The following is a 14,170-nucleotide window of genomic DNA, read 5'->3' as shown; positions in this document are numbered from 1 at the left end:
GGCCATTAAGGTAATCAAGGGACACTTGGTTAGCCATGGACAAAGCAATCGGAGTTCTAATGGGATTGGGACAGGTGCCGATGGCACTGTCACCAGCAAGGGGCATAAGACAGAGCCTGGAGCACCTTGCCAGCCCATGGAGGGTCCCCCAGGGTCCCAGCAGGGCCTGCGAGTCTCATGTGCCCCCCCTCCCTATCATGGGGGTTCTGGGCATCAGGGAGACCCCAGACCTGGAGGGAAAAGTGAATCTGGACCTCGGAGAGAAGATGCTAGAAGCTGTCAGGACAGGTGCCTGGGCAGACGGGAGACACTGGGTGACTCGCACCCTGGCTGCTGTTGGGCACACCACCCACTCTGCCTTCATTGTAAGCCAACACCCCTGCCTGTTCACCGGGCCAAGCAGAATCTTCCCAACCCAGACAAGGAAACTTACGTGCACTGCAAAGTTGCAGGCCAGACTCGGGGCTTCCGGCCAGGCACTTGGGGTCATGTTGTTGCTTCTTCTTAAAACCCGCTGATTTATTTTATTTGAAAGGCAGAGAAACACAGATAGCAAGAGCTCCCACCCTCTGATCCATTCCCCAAAGGCCCACAAAAACCTGGGCTGGGCCAGGCTGAAGCCAGGAGGCTGGAACTCCATCTGGGTCTCCCACAGGGATGGCAGGGACCCGAGCACTTGAGCCATCATCTGCTGCCTTCCAGGGTGTGCATTTGCAGCAAGCAAGAAGTGAAGGCAAGCTGGGACTTGAACCCAGGCACTCCAATATGGGATGTGGGCTTGCCAAACACCCAGCCCCTGACTGGGTATTCCAAACCCAGGCCCATGTCCCAACCCCTGCACGGTGACCATACTGGACGCCCCCAGGGACCATACCCTAGGGAACTCAATGGCAGCTCTGTGCTGCCCCTTAGGGCACAAGATTGGCTTAAACCCAAAGGAGGCCCCACCCACAAGGTTCCTGGTACGGCTCTAAGCCGCGGGGACCCTTTTGCAATGCAAGCGGTCAGCATGACTCAGCGCTGGTTTCCTCTCGTGAGTGTGGCTTTCCAGAAGCAGAGCCCCACACTGGAGCTTTCTCTGCAAATGCACGCCTTCCTCCCACGCGTGCAGGTGCGGCTCCTACAGGGGAGGGAATGCCTCCCCACTGGGTGGCAGAGCGCAGGACTATGGCCGTCACACTTGAGCACACAGGAGAAAGCAAGCCTCGTCCACATCTTGGGTGGGATAATGACATTGTGGTTATGCCTAAGTAAGAAGCCCTTGAGCCTTAACCATACCTACTGACTGTCTAGGGATGAAACGACAGGACAGCTGGGATTTGACGGGAGGCTGGGAGGAAGCCGGGGAGAGATGAAACAAGACTGGCTGGATTTCGGTGACTCTGAGGCTGGGCTGTGGGTAGGCAGGTCCGTCACACTCCTCTACACTTCTGTACGTGGTGAAACTCTTCTGTCACAAAAAGGAGGAAGAGGATGCAAAGAGCTTGGTAAAGATGCAGCTCCTCAGGTGCCTGGCCTGGGGGTGCAGAATGAAGGTCAAGGCCCCAGGAATCTGCTTTTTGTCCAGCTCCCCAAGGGCAGACAGAAGAGACCCCTCGGCTACAGGAGCCAGGGGGGCTGAGGGCTGAGGGGGGCTGGGAGACTGGCAGAAGCCAGAAAACCCCCTGGAGCTGCCCCTGTATGGCTGCCCTGGTTAGGCCGTGTGTGCCCGTCAGTGCCAGGAATACAAATCACCCCCGGCTCCTCCTCTTCACGCTCGCCCGGCATCACTGTCAAGATCCCAATAAGAAGACGGCAGAATCTACGCTCAGAGACTGCCCGATCTTTATTAAAATCTTTCTGGCACACAATGTTCCCAATTTGTTTCTTTGTTCCTCCTATCTGGAGTCTCGGGTTCTGATATTCGTCTTGCAGATCAAGTAAGCTGGACTACCGGCATGCCGCAGTGGTGGGAAGGGGTCTCTGTACCCCTAAAACGCAGCTCCAGGCTGCCGCGTGTGGTCTGCCTCTGTGGCTCCCCGGCTCACATGCCCCTGGCTGGCAGCCGCGTGGGAAGGCCACCGGGGACAGGCTTGATTCTGCTCCAGCAAGACCCGAGCTCGCTGAGCTGAAGTCACACTGAACCTGACCCTTGCACTTGCCACCTCCAGGGCCTTCACGTGTTCCCAGGGCCCAGCACTCTCTGGCCCTCCAACCAAGGCATCGCTCTATTTGCTTTACTTACCAGGGGTTTGGGCATGACCTTTGCTTTTTTTTTTTTTTTTTGAAGAATTATTTATTTGAAAGGCAGAGTTACAGAGAGAGCAACAGAGAGCAAGAGAGAGGTCTTCCATACACTGTTCCACTCCCCAGATGGCTGCAACAGCCACAGCTGTGCCGATCAGAAGCCAGGAGCCAGGAGCTTCCTCCGGGTCTCCCACACAGACGCAGGGGCCCAAAGACTTGGGCCACCCTCCACTGCTTTCCCAGCCCACAGCAGAGAGCTGGGTCAAAAGTGGAGCAGCCGGGACACGAACCAGCACCCATATGGGGTGCCGGCACTGCAGGTGGTGGCTTCACTTGCTATGCCACAGTGCCGCCCCATGACCTTTTCTTTTTTTTCTTTTCTTTTTTTTTTTTTTTTTTTTTTTGATAGGCAGAGTGGACAGTGAGAGAGAGAGAGACAGAGAGAAAGGTCTTCCTTTTGCCATTGGTTCACCCTCCAATGGCCGCCGCAGCCAGCGCACTGCAGCCGGCGCACCGCGCTGATCCGATGGCAGGAGCCAGGAGCCAGGTGCTTTTCCTGGTCTCCCATGGGGTGCAGGGCCCAAGCACCTGGGCCATCCTCCACTGCACTCCCTGGCCACAGCAGAGGGCTGGCCTGGAAGAGGGGCAATCGGGACAGAATCCGGCGCCCGACCGGGACTAGAACCCGGTGTGCCGGTGCCGCTAGGTGGAGGATTAGCCTAGTGAGCCGCGGCGCCAGCCCCTTTTCTTTTTTAAAAAAAAATTTAAGGTTTCTGCTTCTTAAAAAAAAATCTACATTGGAAAAAGCAGTGACATTGTGACACTGATATATATATATATATGGAATAATAGAGAGTGTTAAAATGATCATATAAATAGGATCAAGTGTCCAATGATAATAATAATAGATAGAATTAAAAAGGAGAGAGTGTTCTAACATGGGAAGGAGTCTACACAGCAGACTCAGAATGACAATCGCTTTAAGCAACACTCTGACCTTAGAATCAGCCCTTAAGGCTTCCTGGTCTGGCTGAAAAACCCATGAGAACATTTCAGGCATGGAAAACCAAGACACTGTGACCAAAAAAAAAAATGTCCTACATAAAGGATCTCTGTGAGTGAGACCCCAGTGGAAAGAAGTGGCCATCAAAAAAGGATGTACTTTTCTCTGAAGGGAGGAGAAAACTTCCACTTTTCTTATGGCCTTGTCTAAATATTGATGATGATTGTGGATTCAAAGAGCTTCCAAAGCCTTGGCAGCTCATGTCAGGAGCCTCAGATGATCATTGATGTCATACATTAACAGTGTTAATTGTTAAATTAACAACAGGAGTCACTGTGCACTAACTCCCCATGCAAGATCTCTGTCCTTAATGAGCTGTACTATGAGAGTTAATTGTGTTTTTTATTTTTTAATAGAAAACTTATATTTAATAAATATAAATTTCAAAAGTACAACTTTTGAATTATAGTGGTTCTTCCCCCCATAATCACCCTCCCACCTGCAAACCATCCCATCTCCTACTCCCTCTCCCATCCCATTCTTCATTAACATTCATTTTTAATTATCTTTATATATAGAAGATCAACTCTATACTGAGTAAAGATTTCAACAGCTTGCACCCATACAGACACACAAAGTATAAAGTACTGTTTGAAGACAAGTTTTACCATTAATTCTCATAATACAACACATTAAGGACAGAGGTTCTACATGGGGAGCAAGTGCACAGTGACTCCTGTTGTTGATTTAACATTGACATTCTTATTTATGACATCAGTAATCACCCAAGGCTCTTGACATGAGCTGCCAAGGCTGTGGAAGCCTCTTGAGTCTATGAGAGTTAATTGTAAAACTTGTTCTCAGTTTTGCATGTGTGTATGCAAATTGTTAAAATCTTTACCTAGTGTAGAGTTGGTCTTCTGTGTATAAAGTTAATTGAAAGTGAGTCTTAATGGGACTGGGAAGGGGAGAAAGAGGAGGAGGAGGGGTGGGAGGGCAGGTATGGTGGGAAGAATCACTATATTCCTAAAGTTGGACTTATGGAATTTGTACTCATTAAATAAAAGGTTTACTGGGGGGGGGGGGGGGGGGTTAGCATATGGCCAGGGAGCAGAGAGAGCTGAAGCTGGTGGGGACGTCAAGCGGTACAGCCATGGGCAGGCTTTCGACCCAGCAGGTGAGCCACTGGTAGGGAGGCCCACACCCACATCTGGGTTCCAGTCCTGGCTCTGCTCCCAAGTCCAGCTTCCCTCTAATGCACGTCCTGGGAGGCAGCAGTGAGGGCTCAAAGTGGTTGAGTCCCTGCCTCCCACGTGGGAGACTCGAATAGAGTCTCCAGCTCCTGGCTTTGGTCCAGCCGAGCCCCGGCTGTTGTATTTGGAGAGGGAGCTCAAACCCCGGCACTCCAACATGGGCTGCGGGCATCCCAAGCAGCTTCTTCACCACTCAGCCAAACAGTCTCTTCTCCGTCTCCATTTTGAAGGCTGGTCTTCCCCCACTTCCTTCACGGTTTTGGCTCATGAATGTAAATGAGAGTATGCTGGGGCTGACTGGGAAAACCTTCGCATTTCCCACTTCACAAAGGACACGTGCGAACTCTGTTTCCTGCTTCCTCCCTCCCTCTGCCCTGTCATCATGCAGGCATGGTGCGGGAGCTCCAAATAAGAGGAGAGAAACAGCGGCTGGAGGCAGGCGTGCCCCAGCTGCAGACTTGCTGCTGTGTGAGTGGCAGGAGCCCCGCGCATCAGCCACTCCACATTAGCATTCTCATGAGTTACGGCTGACTGCATTGCTAGCTCAGCTAGTCCCAAAGCCTGGGTGCTGTCCTCAGAGACATGGGGGCCAGAGGCCGCCGAGGGGAGGGCAACTGCAGGGGGCACGCAGACAAGAGCGAGCCAGGGTGGCTGGAGCCGCAGGAATTGGAGCAATCCAGAGATGCCGGGGCCAAGGAAAAGGCAAAGACACGAGAGACCGAGAGAGGAGAATTGCGAGCCACAGGGGCAGAGCCAGGAAGGGAGAGCTTCGGTCTGGACCTGGCAAAAATCTTCCGAAGCCCTAACCTCACAAGAGGAGCCACCAGCCATTCACTGCACCTGGGGCGGCAAGACAGGCTCAGTGACAGACACCCCCCCCCCGCCCACAGACACCCAGGCAGAGCCAGAGTGACTTGGAGCAGCCCGAGGGGAAAGCAGGGGGCACCACGTCCCCCCAGCCTTCACAGGGGCAGCCACCCCAGCCAGAGGGCCAGGGGAATTGCTAGGACTGTCATCGGTACCCTTCAAGGGAGGGGAAGGGGGAGGGGGGAAGGTGGGGAGGAGGAGGAAGAGGAGGAAGACCTCTGGACAAGGAACACAACCCCAGGAGTCATGAATCGTAAGCTCTGACGGACCTCTCTTCCGTTTCTCTAACAAAATACCTGGGACCCCACACGTCCTCGAGAGAAGAGCCTGATCCCGCTCACAGTTTTGGAAGCTCAAGGGTGCAGCCCCGCCGTCGTCTGCTCAGCTCTGGTGAGGACTTCCAGGCACTGGGCACCCCAGTGGTGGGCGTGCACATGGGAGGCGGAGCACACAGCCAGCCCAGGAGCCGGAGACTGGAGAGGGATCAGTCTTGCTCTTTAGTAACAACCCTGGCAAGAGAACCCAGGATCCCCCGCAAACCACCTAATCCCTTCCAAGGGCAACGCCTGTGGTGACCTACAGAGGACTCCCCACTCGGCTCTGCTTCTTAAGGGTCCCACCGCCACACTGGCGACCAAGCTTCCAAACCAGGGTGTGGAATGAACGTGATAATGAGCTTCACTGGGTTTTGCCTGGTTCCAAGAACTTCACTCGCTAAGCACTCTACAAATACAATGATATTTCTCTATTTATTAGACAGAGTGCTCCCATCTCTGTTTCCCTGCCCAAATACACACAATGCCCGGGACTGGCTCGGATGGGAGCCAGGAGCCAGAACTCAGTCCAGGTTTCCCAGTTACTCGCGTCCTCACTGCTGTCCCCAGTGTGTGTATCATCAGGAAGCTGAAGCCAGAAGCCAGAGCCCACTTCCAAACTTGGTACTCTGATAGGCACCACGGGTGTCCTAAGCAGCATGTAATCACCAGGGTAAATGCCTGCCCCTCGTCCAATTTATTAATCACAACAACCCCATAAAGTATCATTCTTGCTTACAAATGAGGAAACTGACGCTCGGGGAGCTTAAATAACTGGTGGCACAGCTGGCAGGCGGCGGGGCCCAGCGAGCGACCCCACTCACGCTTCCAGTTGCTTTACTGCTGACTCCCACGTAATTGAAGAGCAGATGAAATTCTCCAGGTCAAATTTCCCATTTTGGCCTTTTATTTAATAAAATCACAGGCCTGGTGATTTTTCTACCAGCATCTTCCCAAAATCAATAGAACAACAGCCCTTCCTGATGGAGAGAAGAGGTTAAGGGCACGAGGGTGCAGCTGGATAGGAATAACGTCTGCCATGCTACAGCACAGTAGGGTGCCCATGGTCAACAACAACCGTCGATAGTTCAAAACAGCTCACAGAGAATTCTGGGTGTTCCCCACACAGGTGACAGGTATGCCTGATCTGATCCCTGCACGTTGTGTGCCTATACTAAAGTGTCCCTCTGTACCCCTCAAATATGCATAATGACTGTCAGGTATTTTTTTTTTAAAAAGTAGAATATCCCTTACCCTTTAGGCCGGTCACCGTGTCCCTGGCAAGGCCATGAAGGCACAGAGTGGGGATTTGTTGGGACCTTGCTGGCAGAAAGGAACATCCTAGGCTGCCTCCATCTGTGAAACCCAGGGTTCACGGTCATTAACATTGCATTCATCACCGTCTTCAGAACAGTTCACCTGCATTGAGTGCATTCTCTATTTTTGTAGTGTATTAACTCAATTAAGCTTCACACGATTCCCTGAGATGGTACTATTAATGTCTCATTTTGCAAATCAGAACTACAGCCATGAGACCATGCAGCAGAGACAACATCTCTCTGGTGAGAGGTTCTCCCAACTGTTGCTCTGCACAGAGAATGGGAGACAAAAAGACAAACCCCTGGGGGAGTGGGACTAAACCCCTACCATGGCATTCACTGCAGTCTGGCTCCAGGATCTTCACTCTGCACATTCAGCCCACCATTGTCCTACAGCGCCCCCTTAGGACTGGGAGGACCCATGCCCGATGCCTTAAGCATCTGCTACCAAGGTTTACAAAGTACACTTGGTTTCCTCCACATACCTGTTATAAAAGTGCCCTTCCCATGAGGTTGAGCTGTTGTTCAAACTCTGACAAAACTTAAAATTCAGTAAACCCGCTGGAAATATTTCATCTTATGGAGATCAGGTCAGAGCTACGAGCAAACACTATGAGGAGCAAATGTTCAGTGCAACAGTTAAGACACCACTTGGGACACCTACATCCCATACCAAGTCCCTGGGTTCCAGTCCCCGCCCTGCTTGGACTGTTCCAGCTACGGGCTAACGCATACCCTAGGAGGCAGCAGATGGTGGCCCAAATGGTTTGGTCCCTCCACCCATGGGGGAGAACCAGACTGAATTTCCAGCTCCTGGCTCAGCCACAGCCATTGCAGGCATTTGGGGAGTGAACCTGCAGATGGAAGCTCACTCTCTCTCTCTCTCTCTTCCCTTCTCTCTCTCTCTCTCTCTCTGCCTTTTGAATGAATAATTTTTAAAACAATACAGAAAGCACTATGGCAGACACAAGAGTTTCACTGTGATTAATCCTAATTGCTGGCACACCACTAAGTTACATCAAATGCCTTCAGATGCTTCTAGAAGGCAGCTCCCCTCTCTGTGGCAGCTGGTTGACCATGGCACAACCCCAAATCCTCTCCTCTGTCTCCACTGCCTACTCAACACCGAAAGACCCCACGTCCCTTCAGGGACAGAGGGTAGAGATAACTCCTCGGTGGGAAGCTCTGAGATTCTTGGCCAGCAACTCTCAAAGAGCTACTGCAGGGTGTGGAATAAACTCCTGGGGAGAGGGCGGAGCTCAGTCATGCCCCGCCTCCCCCACCCCTCTGCTCTTTCTGCTGTGAGAGTTCTCATCACTGGGGCTTTGCGTCACTTCCCCTGGACCCTGTCCATCAAGTGCCTGCAGTTAGCACGGCCAGAGTCAAAGAGGCAACTGGCAGCCGCTGCGGTGCCACACCGGGGTAAGGGCGGGCTCTCACGTGTAAGCGGGCTCTCCTGGTTTCCCGGCGCCCCCTGTTAGGTTCCAAGGACTGGAAATTTCCCAGAAAATCTCCACTCCTCTTCTCAGGTCCCAGGTAACTCGCGCCCTGGCAGTTCCACGTGGCGGAGGGGCCGTTCTAGCCCGGCCTTCCCCGGGAATGGCCCCCAGCACCTGCTTTGGCCACAAGGAAGCCATGGTCCACTCAGGCTTCACCACCTGCTGGGCCTTCCCCACCACTGCTGCTCCTGGCAACACACCTCCCGACCATGTCCATCCTAGCCTTCCTACTTGAATGAGTGGCATGAAAGTCACCTTGCTATGGTGAAAGGGACGTGGATCATGAACTTGTCCTTAAAAGCCCAGCTTGGTGACCGCAGCAGCTGGGCCTCCCACAACACTGGGTGGCCACAGGTGTGACCCGGGGCATGTCTCTGCTGGTGAAGACGGTCCCCAAGCTGCTGTCCCCTCTCTGGCCTCTCCTTACCTGGTCCTGGAAGCCTGCAGGCCCAGAAACAATGGATTCCCGGCAGAGTTTACAGTCCCAAGCCACTTCCTACCCGAGTTATCCACCAGCCTCAGACTCCAGGTGTCAGTGCTGTATCCAACACAGTAGTGACCCCAGCCTCAAAGGAGCGGACGCCACAGAACACAGGCAAGGGGCTGGCAGTGCGACACTGGGACAAGCCTCTGCCTGTGATGCTGGCATCCCATACCGGAGCACCGGTCTCAGTGCCTGCTTCTGATCCGGCTTCCTGCTAGTGCCTGGGAAGACAACTGGTGATGGCTCAAGGTCTGGGGGCCCTGCCACCCACATGGGAGTCCCAGCTGGAGTTCCTGACTCCTGGCTTCGGCTTGGCTCAGCTCTGGCTATTGCAGCCATTTGGGGAGTGAACCAGTGGATGCAAGATTTCTCTCTCTCTCTCACTTGGTCACTCTGCCTTTTTAATGTATTAATAAAATCTTTTTTTTTATTATTTGAGAGATGGAGTTACAGACAGAGAGAAGGAAAGACAAAGAAAGAGGTCTTCCATCTGCTGGTTCACCCCCCAAATGGCCACAACAGTTGGAGCTGGGCCTTTCCAAAGCCAAGAGCCAGGAGCCAGGAGCTTCTTCAGATCTCCCAAATGCAGGGCTCAAGCACTTGGGCCATCTTCTACTGCTTTCCCAGGCCATAGCAGAGAGCTGGATTGGAAGAGAAGTAACTGGGATGTGAACTGGTGCCCATATTAGGGTGCTGGCACCACAGGCAGAGGCTTAGCCTACTACGCCACAGCGCCGGCACCCTGAATATAATATTTTAAAATACATACACAACGAAAGATACTGATACCTGGTTATCTACATGAATAGGAGGTAAAGGACAAGGGGGAAGGCGGAGGTACAGGAAGTCAATCTATGGGGCAGGTGTTTGACAGAGTGGTTAATATGTGACATATTGTATCAGAGGGCCTGGGTTTCAATGCCAGCTCCACTTCCTATTCTAGCCTCCTGCCAATCCACACCCTGGGAGGCAGCAGGTGATGGCCCAAGTATAAGGGTCCTTGCCACCCACATGGGAGACCCAGATGGAATTCCAACCTCCTAACTTTGGCCTAGCCTAGCCCCATCTGTTGTGGGCCTTTAGAGAGTGAACCAGTGGATGGAAGGTCTCATCTTATCTCTTTCTACTTTTCAAATAAACAAACAACTAAAAGAAGAAAAAGCGGATCCATGAGTCAGCCAAGCACCTGCACCCTGAAGCCGCCACACACCTGCTCATCCGGGGCCTGCGTCATAACTGGCCCCCAGCTCTGCCTGCTGCAGGCCTGGGCCAGCAGGGCACACTGAGTAATATTAGAAGGCCACTTGAGGATGATTGAAAACAGACACTTAGGAAGATTGGCTTCAGGCTCTGGAGGCTAACAGCAGCTACCTTAACTGCCCCCGGCTCGCTGGCTGCACGCCCTAGTTTCATCCTCCCTTATGATAACAAGCACACTTAAACTCCCCCGTTGGGAAGCAGGAAACACAGATAGCCCTGCCAGCTAATTACCCCCAAGGAGAACGCTTAACGTCACATAACACAGGAGATTCAAATGAACAATGACATGCCCAGTTTCTACCTATCAGACTGACAAATGTATTTGAAATTGCAGTAAAAGGAATCCATATACAGCTCATGAGTTCAGGAAGACGATTCTGCAATACAAGTCGAGGCTTTGGAAATGGACTTACCTGGAACACGAGGAGGAAGCTTCTAGAATGTTCATGACAGCAACAATGACAGCAGCAGAAAAATATTGGAATCAACCAAAATGTTACATAACAGAGGAGTGGTTCAATACACTACGATGTGTCTATATCCTGAATGACAGGCAGTGAAAATGATGACACACAGGGGTGCATGTTTGGCTCAGCAATGAACTCACTGCTCGTGAAGTGTAAGAAATACAATTAGGTGGCCAGTGCGTGGCATAACAGGTTGAGCCACAGCCTGCAGTGCTGGCATCCTGTATGGGCACTGGTTCTAGTCCTATCTCACTGCCTACTAATGGGCCTAGGAAAGCAGTGGAAGATGGCCCAAGTGTTTGGGCCCCTGCACCCACATGGGAGACCCCAAAGAAGCTCCTTGCTCTTGGCTTCAGTCTGGCCCAGTCCCAGTTGTTTCAGCCATTTGGAGAGTGAAACAGTGGATGGAAGACCTGTGTGTGTGTGTGTGTGTGTGTTCTTCTCTCTATATAACTCTGCCTTTCAAATAAAAAAAATACATCAAAAAAAAAAAAATACAGTCAGACCAATGGGCAGCCTTGGACACCCCAGCACACACACACACACACACACACACACACACAGGTCAGCCCCGGGTCTAGCAGAGCACAGCCCTGCCCCAGGGAGATGGTCCCAGCCACGGCAGCTCCTGAGAATGCAAAAAATGCACTTGGCGGGGAGATTCCTGCAACCTGAAAGGACTTGGCCCCTCTGGGTACAGTTGCGCCTCCCACCACACAACAACACCCGCAGGCACCCGGCATTCTCTCTCCCATTCTTCTGTTTCCCGACAACAGAGACTTGCCTAGGCCACATTCTCCCGGAGGGTAGAGGTGGCCTGGGACCGCAGACCAGCACCAGACTAGGGCAGCCTGTGCCGCAGGGTCTCCCACCAGGTGCACTGGAAGCCGCATACTCCCGTCACCATGCAGAGGCCATGCGAGCCCCAACCTACCTGAATGACTGTTGAGTGATTAAAAATCTCCATGAAAGAGGCAGGGCTTCAGGGCAGGCGTCTGGTGCAGCAGGAAGTCCAGTCGCTGCTTGGGACACTTGCGCTTCATATCCAGAGTGCCTGGGTTCGAGTCCCGGCTCCTCTGCTTCCAATTCCAGCTTCTGTTAATGCATATCCTGAAAACAACAGATGCTGGCTCAAGTACATGGGCCCCTGCCACTCACGATGCATCCAGGATGGAGCTCCGGGCACCTGGCTTCAGCCTGGCCCAGCCCTGGCTGCTGTGGGCATTTGAGAAATGAACGAACAAGTAGAAGATCCCTCTTTCTCTGTCTCTCTACCTTTCAAATAAAATAAAATCAATTAGTAAAAAATCCTGTCTTTAAAAAGGAGGGACTGGGGCCAGCCTTGTGGCACAGCAGGTAAGGTACCACCTGCAACACTAGCATTCCACATGGGCGCTGGTTTGAGACCCAGCTGCTCCACTTCCAATCCAGCTCCCTGCCAATGTACTTGGGAAAGCAGCGGAAGATGGCCCAAGTGCTTGGGCCCCTGCACCCAGATGGGAGACCTGGATGAAGCTCCTGGCTCCAGGCTTCAGCCTGGCCCAGCCCTGGCTGTGTGGTCATCCGGGAAGTGAACCAGTGGATGGAGTATCTCTCCCTCTCTCTCTATCTCTAACTCTGTCTTTCAAATAAATCTTTAAAAATAAAGAGGAGGGACTTCAGTTTCCCAAGCCATCCCAGGAGCCCAGAACAGACAAGGCTGGGGGTGTCTTTCAGAGAGGGGGCTGGGGAAGACCCTGGGCCCCACATGTCCCAGTGCATCCAACACACTTCACCTCCCAGTGCAGCCGCAAGCCACAGACACTAGAAGATGACCACACACGCACTGCGGCTCTGCCTGAGTGGATTAAAGGGCCACACAACGACTGCCTCACAGTCCAGAGCTGTATCCTCAGGCTGGAATCTTTGTGGGGACAAGACGCGAACTCTGAAAGGGACAAGGAGAGCAAGGCCACTTCCAGCTCCAGCTCAGCGGCCCTCGCATACCCCAGGCCAGGAGCCCGACTCATGGCACTAGAGCCCTGGCAGACAAAAAAAGCAAAGGCCCTGAAGGAAAGACAGTCCTGAGAGAGACTTCCAGGAGGGCCCTGGCACCCCAAGTCACTCAGGAGCATCCCCAGGCAGAGGGCATCCAGCAGTCACTCAATAAACGTTTCTTTTTTTTTTTTTTTAATAAATTTTTTTTTTTTATTTTTTTGACAGGCAGAGTGGACAGTGAGAGAGAGAGACAGAGAGAAAGGTCTTCCTTTGCCGTTGGTTCACCCTCCAATGGCCGCCGCGGCCGGCGCACCGCGCTGATCCGATGGCAGGAGCCAGGAGCCAGGTGCTTTTCCTGGTCTCCCGTGGGGTGCAGGGCCCAAGCACCTGGGCCATCCTCCACTGCACTCCCTGGCCACAGCAGAGGGCTGGCCTGGAAGAGGGGCAACCGGGACAGAATCCGGCGCCCCGACCGGGACTAGAACCCGGTGTGCTGGCGCCGCTAGGCGGAGGATTAGCCTAGTGAGCCGCGGCGCCGGCCTTCAATAAACGTTTCTGAGTACCAGGCGAGGGACACACGGGCAGATTGAACCAGGCCTTTGTGATCCAGGGCAGCACGGATCTCGGATCTTCTCCCCACTTCTGAGTCATGAGACAGGAGATCTCCAATATACACTCATACACGCACACGCTTACACGCACGCGCACACACACACGCACATACACGCATAAGTATGTGCGCGCACACACCCTAGCTTCCAGGAGGGGAAACTCGATCTCTTGCCTCTAACTAAGTTACCTCGTTTTCTGGCCTTAAAAAAAGAACAGCAGGTTTCCTGAGGAGACTGCAAACCTCATTAGCCACAGTGGGAGTGACGCCTGCACGGGGCTGTGACAGCCCGGCCGCGGGGGCTTGTGTACACAGCCACATTACTTAGCAACACCGCTGCCGCTTAGGTTTAATTTCCTAGCTTGCCTGATAAGGAGGCTCCAAATGTGATTTGTGAGGCTGTGAGCTGAGCAAGCTCACGGAGCTGTGAGATGTGTCACGGGGTGACCCGGGCCACCGCGCCGAGCTCTGCCGCAGGCCAGCCGAGAACTCTGATGTGAGGGGCTGATGGCGCTCACGGGAGCAATTTTCTCAGCACCAAGGAGCTGCACTTCCTTCCCTCCTGCCTTCGGGTCTGGTGCCATCATCATTACGCAAAGCTTTGCTCACCTCGCCACCCCCGCCGCAATCGTCCTCCGGCTTTCAGAAATCCTCGCGGCCGGGATTGCACGCTCAAAGCCCTGCAAGACCAGAGAGCGAGGGAGCAGCTCTATGAACAATAGCAATGACACAATAATAGTAGTCAGGATTTCTGAGCACTTAGGAGCCACTATTTTTTTTTGGACAGGCAGAGTGGACAGTGAGAGAGAGAGAGACAGAGAGAAAGGTCTTCCTTTTGCCGTTGGTTCACCCTCCAATGGCCGCCACAGCCGGCCCGCTGTGGCCGGCGCA

The 14,170-nt window shown here is 53.1% G+C and overlaps 1 long non-coding RNA gene across 1 annotated transcript; it reads right to left on the bottom strand.

The window, feature by feature from the left end:
• Window positions 1–491: 491 nt before the first annotated feature.
• LOC138844613 (uncharacterized) lies at window positions 492–13,959 on the bottom strand. Its single transcript, XR_011380703.1, has 3 exons — window positions 13,889–13,959; window positions 11,627–11,802; window positions 492–1,450 (listed from the first exon to the last, which is right to left on the bottom strand). It is a non-coding gene; the product is annotated as an uncharacterized lncRNA (long non-coding RNA).
• Between the last annotated feature and the right edge of the window lie 211 nt (window positions 13,960–14,170).

Source organism: Oryctolagus cuniculus, chromosome 12 (assembly GCF_964237555.1).
Source record: "Oryctolagus cuniculus chromosome 12, mOryCun1.1, whole genome shotgun sequence".
NCBI lineage: Eukaryota > Metazoa > Chordata > Mammalia > Lagomorpha > Leporidae > Oryctolagus > Oryctolagus cuniculus.
This window is presented reverse-complemented; position numbering and strand designations above follow the sequence as displayed.